The sequence below is a fragment of the Malaclemys terrapin genome, chromosome 1, assembly GCF_027887155.1.
Source record: "Malaclemys terrapin pileata isolate rMalTer1 chromosome 1, rMalTer1.hap1, whole genome shotgun sequence".
Classification (NCBI taxonomy): Eukaryota; Metazoa; Chordata; order Testudines; family Emydidae; genus Malaclemys; species Malaclemys terrapin.
In genome coordinates, this window is record NC_071505.1 from 54,257,197 (window position 1) to 54,267,868 (window position 10,672).

At 44.3% G+C, this 10,672-nt stretch overlaps 1 long non-coding RNA gene across 1 annotated transcript; it reads right to left on the reverse strand.

Annotated features, from left to right (window-relative positions):
- Positions 1–636: 636 nt before the first annotated feature.
- On the reverse strand, positions 637–2,349 carry LOC128836400 (uncharacterized). Its single transcript, XR_008444770.1, has 3 exons — positions 2,269–2,349; positions 1,541–1,623; positions 637–943 (listed from the first exon to the last, which is right to left on the reverse strand). It is a non-coding gene; the product is annotated as an uncharacterized LOC128836400 (long non-coding RNA).
- Positions 2,350–10,672: the final 8,323 nt, after the last annotated feature.

The window sequence follows — 10,672 nt, forward strand, 5'->3', positions numbered from 1 at the left end:
GGTGACCAGAGAGCAAGTGTGAAAAATCAGGACAGGGGATGGGGGGTAATAGGAGCCTATATAAGAAAAAGACCCAAAAATCGGGACTGTCCCTATAAAATCGGGACATCTGGTCACCCTAACTAGGACTGGGCTGGCATTTAAGTTCCCCAGTGCCTGTCCCTGGTTGTTGGGACAATGTCTGCAGTTATTTATTCCCCACATAGGTCAATAGTTTCAAAATCCAACTAACAGCTGATCTACTGGGCTGTACTACGAGTGCCTAGTTCTGCAGCTCAACTTTGCATAATTCTTGCACATCCAGTGGCAATATTCAGCTTTTTACCCTCCATGGTCTCACCTTGGGCCTGATTTGTCAGAAAATCCACAAGTGGAAAGGGTTTTCCACTAGTCTTTGGCCCTTCCTCAGGTCTTTATGTGGAGGCCATGATCTGGCCTTAGTCAAGTATACAAAAATATCTTAGCACACTATTAACCCCTTCCTGGCCCTATGGACATTACAGTGAATGTGTCAAAGGTTCAAAATCTGAAAACAACAATCTGGACCCTTTCTAAGTTACAGAGATTTGAAAATGTTTATTGATATCACATAAGGTTTTTGCACTTGTACAAATGAGTGGGACTGGGTGCTTTGGGAGCTGTACTGTATGGTAATTTATTTCATGTGCTCAGATTCTACCATGATGACCGCAATGTAAATACCTAGATGGATAGCTGGCTGGTGCAGTGTAGAATAGAATCATAGGACTGGAAGGGACCTGGAGAAGTCATCTAGGCCAGTCCTCTGCATTCATGGCAGGACTGTGTCTAGGAACACACTGTGCAAGTGCTGTGGCTTCCCATGCTGCATTCTGGGGCTCTCGCTGCATGCACTCTCCATGCCATAGCACTTGCAGTATTTCTCAAGGAATTCTCAAGTTTGTTGCCTTCCTGCATCTTTCTCCTGGAGAAATGGTATGATTGTTGCCATCAGAAGACTAAAATACACACAGTTAGTGTTTCCCTGGGAACAAAAAGTCTGGGGACTTGAGGCAAAGATAACGAATATCCAGATGACTCTTTAAAATATTTACACCAAAAAGGACAAAAACTATTATTTTGATACAAATGATTAAAACTATGTTTAGCTGATATAGACTCATTGGCTATTTGTGCCCATTTGTAACCATTTTTACAATGACATGTGGTAAGGATTTCTCATGTGCCTTAATACAAAATGCAGATATTTATAAATACAGACTTCACCACAGTGCTGCAGTAGCTGCAAGGAAGGGATAATCTCACATACCTTCCTCACAGCAATTCCTACGTACAGTGGCAATGAGTTACAGACATAATGTTAACCTTAAAGGTGAACTGGAAAGCTGCAAATTGAGTTAAGCCCAGATTTATGTGCTGCCTGTCCCCACTAACCAGGCTATAGGGGACACTGAATGAAGTTGTAACTAGCCTTTTAAAACTCTTTCCCTGACACTCCCCCTGAAATCTTCCTCGTTTACTGAAGCTATGCAAACAGCCCAAGAAAGAAGCATTCACTCACATCCCAAATACCAGACGTCTCAGTTCAATCCAACATATCTGAGCTGTCACAGAATGGTGCACTCTGGGATCTCTTCAGTGAACCTGGAAGTATCAACAGAATTTCACAGATAAGACGATGGAATTTCTGAAATGTTAGTTAAAATTAATTTATGTGCTGAATCTCCCCCACAGCCTAGTTAGTGGGTTTATTCGATGCATACATTTGAGCTTAACGCCATATTCATTTCATTGGGTTTTGTAATTCAGTTTTATCTTTGAATTTCCTGGCACTGTTGCGCCTTAAATGTTGGTTTTTTTTAAGTGTCCAGGAAAGCTGAAGAAATATTAAGGGAGGGGGAATTCCTCTGAAATGGACAAAGTTTGGGGCATGGATCATCTCATTGACATTAATAGAACTCCTTCTCTAATAGACACAAATGTCTGTTTCCCCCATCAATAGCCAGCGAATTTACACCAGTGAGATTAGGTTGCATATAATTTCTGCACATCAGGTGAAATTCATTCCATTTAAGCATTGCATTGGTTTTGTGTGGCCTCTCCATACAGCAGTAAATTAAACCCTTTGAGAGAAGGCCAGATCATTTAAAACCTCTGTTCCACTTGTGTACTACATAAACTGACACACACAAATATTAAAGTGATTGCTGTAGTAATAAAGAAGGATTTGTTACAGAACATTAGTGGTTTGTTATATCTTTTAGACATTTATACAAAGGAACACTTTACCTTCTGTTGACCTTTAATTAGCCCCATTGACCATAATTTGACTCAAATGCAGAATGTATTCTTTGCACTGTGTTGGAGATTGAATTATTCAGAAAAAATTATATACATCTTTGCATAGCATTCCTATGATTTTATATATATCAAAGTGGTATAGAAAAGTGTACCTTAGCTAATGCAAAACCAGCAAGCTGCAAATGTTACATTTATGTCCTATTTCACTTGCTTCAATGAGGCAGTATGTTGCCTATCAAATGTCACAACCTGAATGTTTTGTCTTAATTCTGAAGTCAATAACCATCCTGCAATTGCAGTTGGACATACTCCAGTATTTGCTCTTCAAATACATTTCTAAAAATGTTTAACTTATTGGTAAGTACTAGAAGGAAGGCAGATTAAATGGCTGGCTCTGCTGAAAAAATTCTAGAGTAGAGAGAATGTTAAGTATGAAGTGAATATATGAAACTCTCCTCTTGATAGTGGATAAGAAGTCAAAAAAAAAAAAGAATTAACATTGTATGATGAAAGATGAAAAGGTTGAAGTCACTGGTTTGATTGCTGGACCTTCTAGAGGAGATATCTGTAAAAAGAATGAAATAGAAAGCTGAGCTGGGGAATATCACATGAAATTTACCACAGATCAAAATATTACTTTTTTGCACTTCAAAGGCATCCCTCTTATTTTCATAGGTTATTTAACCCCGCTGGCAATCTCTGCAATGCATAAATATTTTTGATGGCATGCAAAGTATCTTCTTAATGGTGTATAGATGCTATATAGTGAGGAGGTTGAAATGTATAAATATTCATGTCAGCAAAGATGCTGTCAACCCCCTGACAAGACATGATAGCAGAAATTAAAATATAAAAAGGATATTCCATTTTTCCCTCCGTTTTCTCTTCAAGTTTAGCACTTGGCTGCATGCTTAGGGTAAAGAAATGCCCCCTGAAAGATCGTGTTTTGGTTCAGGTGTAGGAAATTAAAAGGGAAGCTCCTCAAACTCGACAGTTTAATTTACTTCTCTTAAGCTCTTTAATACCAAACTTATCAGTTCTCTCTGTTAGGCATTAACTTGTTAAATGAGTCTTAATTATACATAAGCAGATGGAGATTTGAATTAAAATTACCTTACACTCGAGTGGCTTTAGTTCATTATAACATATCTTCCTCTTAATCATTTAGGCAGTCTCATCATCTTTCATATAGAAAGTTATTAAAGTATTCCAATTTCCATATTTCTTCTGATACAGCCACTATTAAATGGCACACAGTGCATATTAGTTGGAGACTTATACCATGCAATAGTTAGTGAATTATTCATGTTGGTAACAATTTTTGTACTTTTGTGTCATCTATATCATTTTATTTTAAAGGTTTTATATTTACTTGATGTTTGGTATTTCACCTCATTTAATTTTAAATGTGATTTATAATGCCACACCACTTTCACAGTGATAAGACAAGGAACAAGGTATCTTGTTAATTTCATATCTCTTTTCACTAGAGATCAGGAAATGGACAAATAGGTGTTCATTGGAAGTTTTGCTATAATAAAGGCTGGAGTGGAAGGTAAGAGATTTCCAGGAATCACAATTACTCCTCCTCTTCAATGTCCCATTTAAGCAACATCATCACCTCTGGCATCCCCAGCCCCCAAAAAATGTTCCATAGGACTAGCCCAGGGGTGGGCAAACTTTTTGGCCCTAGGACCACATCTGGGTATGGAAATTGTATGGTGGGTCATGAATGCTCACGAAATTGGTGGTTGGGGTGTGGGAGGGAGTGAGGGTTCCGGCTGGGGGTGCGGGCTCTGGGGTGGGGCCAGAAATGAGGAGTTCAGGGTGCGGGAGAGGTCACTGGGCTGGGGCAGGGGGTTGGGGTTTGGGGGGGGTGAAGGCTCTGGCTGGGGGTGCTGGCTATGGGGTGCAGGAGGGAGGGAGGGGGTCAGGGGTGCAGGCTCCGGGCTGCAGTTAACTCAAGCAGCTCCCGGAAGTAGCAGCATGTCCCCACTCTGGCTCCTACGTGGAGGCATGATCAGGTGGCTCTGAGCCCTGCCCTATCCGCAGGCATCACCCTTGCAGCTCTCATTGGCCCCGTTTGCCACAAGCTCCTGACCCTGCTCCCCGGCAGGATTAAAACGTCTGAAGGACCGGATGTGGCCCCCGGGCCATAGTTTGCCCACCCCAGACTAGCCTGTCTTTCCGCAAAATGAAAAGATTTTGCACAGAGAAGCAAAATACCTTTTAATTTTTGCTGACTTACTGTATATTAACCCTCTCCAATGAGAGAATGAATGTCTCAGTCAGTGAAACTGAACAATACTTTATTCAGAAGCTACTGAATATGTGTGCAGGAATAGAGTCATGTACAGACATTCTTTCAAAGTCAGAAAGCCACAACTAGCCATTTAATCATCCCCAGCTCTGCTTCTCCAGGGTAAAAATAAGGAAAAAATGAAGAAAAAAGTGGCATTTTGGTTCCAGTAAGCAATTTACAACCATTCACAAAGGAAACCCCAATGAGACTTTTCAAAGGCAAACACACATAGTTTCCTTTGCTAGAGGCAGGCAGACTGTTCTCAGGATCCTCTTAGTTAATATTTTACCCAAGCACTCTTCAGTGTAAACCCAGCAGACGGGTAACTGCATTAGCAAGATGAGTGACAGTGACAGCTGAGTCAAACGGCTGCTTTTGCACTAGCAAACTTCATAGCCTTAATTCACTATGGGTTCAGTTCTATTGGTAGGGCTATAGTGGAAACTGGGCTCAGGAATTTATGCCACCATGTTAGAGAGGAAGGATGCTCCAGTAGTTAGAATACTGACCTAGGCCATAGAAGACCAAGCTTCAGTTCCCGTGCTACCACAGACGGTCAGGGTGATCTTGAGCATGGCACTTAGGCCCAGGTCCTCAAAGGTATTTATGTGCCTTTTTGCCTCTTTAGGCACCTAAGTCCACCATTTAGACACCACTGACATTTTCAGAACTGCCACTCAGTTGCTGCCTAACTCCAGAGGTCCTTAGACAACCATTAATATGTCTGTGCTGGAATTGAAGGGGAAATTCCCAGCTCAGGTAGACATACCAGCTAGCTGTGTGTGAGCTAGAACACCAGAAATGGCATGTAGCTGTGGCTGCACAGGTGGTGGCATGGGCTAACTGCCTCAAGTTCATACCTAGGGACACAGGATTGCACTTAAGGTGGTTAGCCAATCCTGTCACCACTATTTTTAGTGTGTTCGTCTAGCCTCCTAAGTGCCTTGCCTCTCCTCTCCCTGCCCCTGCCCTCAGCATTGCTCTCCTGGTTAGCTTAGAAGGTTCCCCATTCAGATGCTGGCTTTTGAGGATTCCTTTCTTAGGCACCAAACGCGCCTCATGCATTGTATGGGGAGCCAGGGACTGAGATTAAGTACTTCTGAGGATCTGTGCGTTAGTCTGTCTCAGTTCCCATCTGTAAAAATGGGTTAATAGCACTTATAGACTCATAGACTTTAAGGTCAGAAGGGACCATTATGATCATCTAGTCTGACCTCCCGCATGATGCAGGTCACAAAGCCGTCCCAACCCCTTTCCCTTGACTCTGCTGTTGAAGTCCCCCAATCCTGTGGTTTAGAGACTTCAAGTAGCAGAGAATCCTCCAGCTAGCGACCCCTACCCCATGCTGCGGAGGAAGGCGAAAAACCTCCAGGGCCTCTGCCAATCTACCCTGGAGGAAAATTCCTTCCCGACCCCAAATATAGCGATCAGTAGAACCCCGAGCATGTAGGCAAGATTCTCCAGCCAGACCCTCATTGGCCATTGATACTATTTACCAGCGATGGCACGCTGTTTATTTGACTAAAATCATGTTATCCCATTAAACCATTCCCTCCATAAACTTATCTAGCTTAGTCTTAAAGCCAGACAGGTCCTTCGCCCCCACCGTTTCCCTCGGAAGGCTGTTCCAATATTTCACCCCTCTGACGGTTAGAAACCTTCGTCTAATTTCAAGCCTAAACTTCCCCACGGCCAGTTTATATCTATTCGTTCTCGTGTCCACATTAGTACTGAGATGAAATAATTCCTCTCCCTCCCTGGTATTTATTCCTCTGATATATTTAAAGAGAGCAATCATATCCCCCCTCAGCCTTCTTTTGGTTAGGCTAAACTAGGGTTACCATTCGTCCGGATTCCCCCAGACATGTCCGGCTTTTTTGAGTTAAAAATAGCGTCCGGGGGGAATTTGTCAATGTCCGGACTTCCCCTCCTCCCCCCCCATACAGAGCATGCGCGCGGCATACAGAGCAGCCGGGGCTCCGACAGCCAGAGCCAGAGCCCTTCCTTCACTTCCCCCTCCTCTCTCCTGAAACTTGACACCACTCCCCTCCTCTCTCTCCCTCCCCCTCCCTCCCTGCACTCACAGATCGCCGGCTGTTCGTCTGGAGCTCCGACCCTGCTCCCCTCCCCTGCTGTCGAGCGCGCTGCTCTGCAGCACAGTAAGGGAGCCGGGGGCCAGAGAAGCAGCAGGAAGGTTCGGGGGGGGGGGGGGTAGTCAAGAGACAGGGAGCAGGGGGGAGGGTTGGATGGGTCAGGAGTTCGGGGGGGGCTGTCTGGGGGTTTGGGGTGTAAGGTTTTGGGCAGTCAGGGTACAGGTGGGGGGGTTTCTCAGGAGGGGGCAGTTAGGGGACAAGGAACAGGGAGGCTTAGGTAGGGGGTGGGGTTCTGGAGGGCAGTTAGGTGCAGGGGTCCCAGGAGGAGGCAGTCAGGGGACAAGGAGCAGGGGGGGGGTCGGGAGTTCGGGGAGGGGCTTTCTGGGGGGGGTGGATAAGGTTTTGGGCAGTCAGGGTACAGGTAGGGGGTAGGGTCCTGGGGGGCAGTTGGGGGGGGTCTTAGGAAGGGGCAGTTAGGGGATAAGGCACAGGGAGGCTTAGGTAGGGGGTGGGGTTCTGGAGGGCAGTTAGGAGCAGGGGTCCCAGGAGGGGGCAGTCAGGGGACAGGGAGCAGAGGGGTTTAGATGGGTCAGGAGTTCTCGGGGGGGCTGTCAGGGGGTGGGGGTGTGGATAAGGGTTGGGGCAGTCAGGGGACAGGTAGGGGGTAGGGTCCTAGGGGGCCAGTTAGGATGTGGCGAAGGTCTCAGGAGGGGGCAGTCAGGGGACAAGAGGCAGGGAGGCTTAGGGAGGGGATGGAGTCCTGGGGGGCAGTCAGGGGACAAGGAGTGGGGGGGAGGGTTGGGGATTCTGAGGGGGCAGGAAGTGGGAGGGAGTGGAAGGGGCAGGGGCGGGGCTAGGACAGGACAGGGGCGGGGCTAGGACAGGGCGGGGCTAGGGCAGGGCTCCTCCCGTCCTCTTTTTTGATTGTTGAAATATGGTAACCCTAGGCTAAACAAACCGAGCTCCTCGAGTCTCCTTTCATATGACAGGTTTTCCATTCCACTTCCCTATCTTACAGGAGAGTTGTGTGGATAAATACATTAAAGACTGAGAGGAGCTCAAATATTGTGTGATGGGGGCCACATAAATATCTTAGCTTGGTTTTTTTACCATGAGTTTTTGTACAATTACAGTTACAAAGTTTGCTAGTGCAGATGAGTCCTACCCAGGCCTGTGGGTTGTATAGCTTATGCTTTACTGTGGGCTCATGACTGCAGTTCATTTAATTATGAAATTAAGCACAGTCGGTTGTTAACATTAGCTAGGTCAATAGTTCTAATATATGCGATTACACATAGAGGGGACACCAATACAGTTCCAGAGGTCAGTCAAGCCCTTCTCCTTAGAGGAGATCTACAGTGCCTGACTCCACTGGAGCAACTGCATTAAGTATCCGAAGTACTGTAACTTCTAGGACAAAAAAAAAAATTACAGGCAACCCGCAACCAGCATGTGAATGTTATGTTGATTTCTAATTGCATCATATTAGCAGTTTGACACTGCATGTTGCTAATGCTTGTTTTTCCAAAATGCAGTGTAGAAGTATAATCATATTAACACCTTGAAAGCAAACATTGAGGTAGTAGCAATTGTTAATGCAATCTTCTTTTAAGCAGCTTGTTTAAACAGTGCATCGATGTGTGAGGAAATGCCTGCATTTCAGTGTTTTCAAATAGCCATGCTTGCAATCCACTGCTGAATGTATTTTAAGGTACCAGATGTTCATTTGCTGTATGTTCCCATGAACATATAGTATTTTGCCTGCATACCTGTAATGTTTCTGTTGGACCCTTACACAGCTCAGCACAGAAGTTTCTTATACACTCAGTTGCCTCACCAGCAAAATTTGCTGGCTCTCTGACATGTCATAAACAAGAATGGCGTGTTTTGTTGACATATATTCCTACAAGTCTTTTTTCTCTCTGTATTTTCTTTCCATGAGTGGGACCATTGATTCTTCTTACTCACATTGTCAGGCTGAAAATGGCAGATACTGTACATAAATGCTGTAAAGCTGTTTGGACTCCTCAAGCTCTGAACATCAGCCTTTGCACCAACTAATTAAGTTTTCTGCTTGCCGCCATTGAAAGCTTCAGTCAGGTATAATTAAAACTGAGCAGACGATGACAGCGATGGCATTTGTCAGATTCATCCAGTGGTTCAAATACCAGTTCTGACAGAAATGTCAAACTGATAACGCTACCATCTTCCCAACGCACGCCAGGGAAAGCAGGAACAACTTTTATTATAAATGCCTGGCTGATAACCTTTGTGAATCCCAGAACACCAAATGCTACACATGAAATTTCATTACCCTGGGAGAGAATTCAGCTCTTGGATACTCACATTCCATGAAGTAAAACCCACACCTCCTTCAGCACCTTTGCAAGTGTCTGCTCCTTTCAGGTCATGAAAAACTGAGTGGGAAGTAATAGTGGTTTCAGCAGAGCTGAGCATCAAGATTTGAGAAGCTTTCATTAGGGCTTTGGTTTTTTTTTTTTTTTTTTTTTTTAAGTTAAAACCAAACCAGTGTATATATTATCTGTATCGATAGTGGACATGGTGTCACTGAGGAAATAAGGAGAATGTTATTATCTTGTACAGACAAGTAGGAATACATGTCCCTTCTCCAAGGAACTTAAGAGTCTAAATTAGCCTGTTAGTGTTAAAGATTATGGGAAAGCAGAGGGAGGAAGGAAGACGGCAGAGAACAAAGGTATAGGGAAATATTGTTCTTAGGAGAGTATTAACAGAAAGAGCAATTGCATTTGTTGCATTTTCATACAGAACATCTTTAGCTATTTAATCATCTCAGTTGTCTTAGTGCATTTCTAATGCACCTCTCGTGTCTGTATTATTGAGGGTTTCCATTCTTTTTTCCTTTTCTCATTTAAATAAAACCAGGCCTGAGAAAACAGCAGAGTGAGACAGACAAAGTGATACTTTAATATAGCAGTGGAGTGGAAGAGCCCAGGTCATTAGATATTACTTTGAGGTCCTTAAATTATGCTCTGGTCTATGTTCATTACATGTTTCCTGTGTGTCTGTCAGAGTACAACCATCACAGTGGCACCTAAAATGGGAGAGGACCTGCTGGCCTGTGTTCTTTTTGACTGAGAATCCCACACAGGGTAGGGTATGTGTTCACTGCAGAGGTGCTGCTTCTAGCCCCCTTCCTGTCCACACACAAAAAACACTCACCTGAGCTTGGTGGAGCTTTCAACTCAGGCTAGTTGTCATGGCTGGAGGTATGGGTTAGAGCCTGGGTTCCCCTTTCACTGGGGCTGGTAACCCACCCACTTTGCAGTGAGGACACAGGTTAAATCATTTAAGTGCTGTGCTGATAGTTCTCCAATGTCTTCCCACAAATCCCCTGATGTTCTCAGAATAACAGGCAAGTCCTCCCACAATTCACTGGTAAAGAATCCTACAATAGCTCATCTTACATACAGTACAAAGAACCATGGGATATGCCCCCAGAGGTCTTAGCAACACACACGCCACTGTTTCAAGTACAAAGTCCACCATCAGACATGATTGGCCTTTGTCATAACTATAAAGGGAAGGGTAATAGCTGTCCTGTGTACAGTACTATAAATCCCTCCTGGCCAGAGACTCCAAAATCCTTTTCCCTGTAAAGGGTTAAGAAGCTCAGGTAACCTGGCTGGCATCTGACCTAAAGGACCAATAAGGGGACAAGATACTTTCAAATCTTGGGGGGGGAAGGCTTTTGTTTGTGTTCTTTGTTTGGGAGTGTGTTCGTTCTCCGGGAATGAGAGGGACCAGACATCAATCCAGGTTCTCCACATCTTTCTAAACAAGCCTCTCCTATTTCAAACTTGTAAGTAAATAGCCAGGCAAGGCGTGTTAGTTTTCCTTTGTTTTCTCAACTTGTAAATGTACCTTTTACTAGAGTGTTTCTCTTTGTTTGCTGTACTTTGAACCTGAGACTAGAGGGGAGTCCTCTGAGCTCTTTAAGTTTGATTACCCTGTAAGG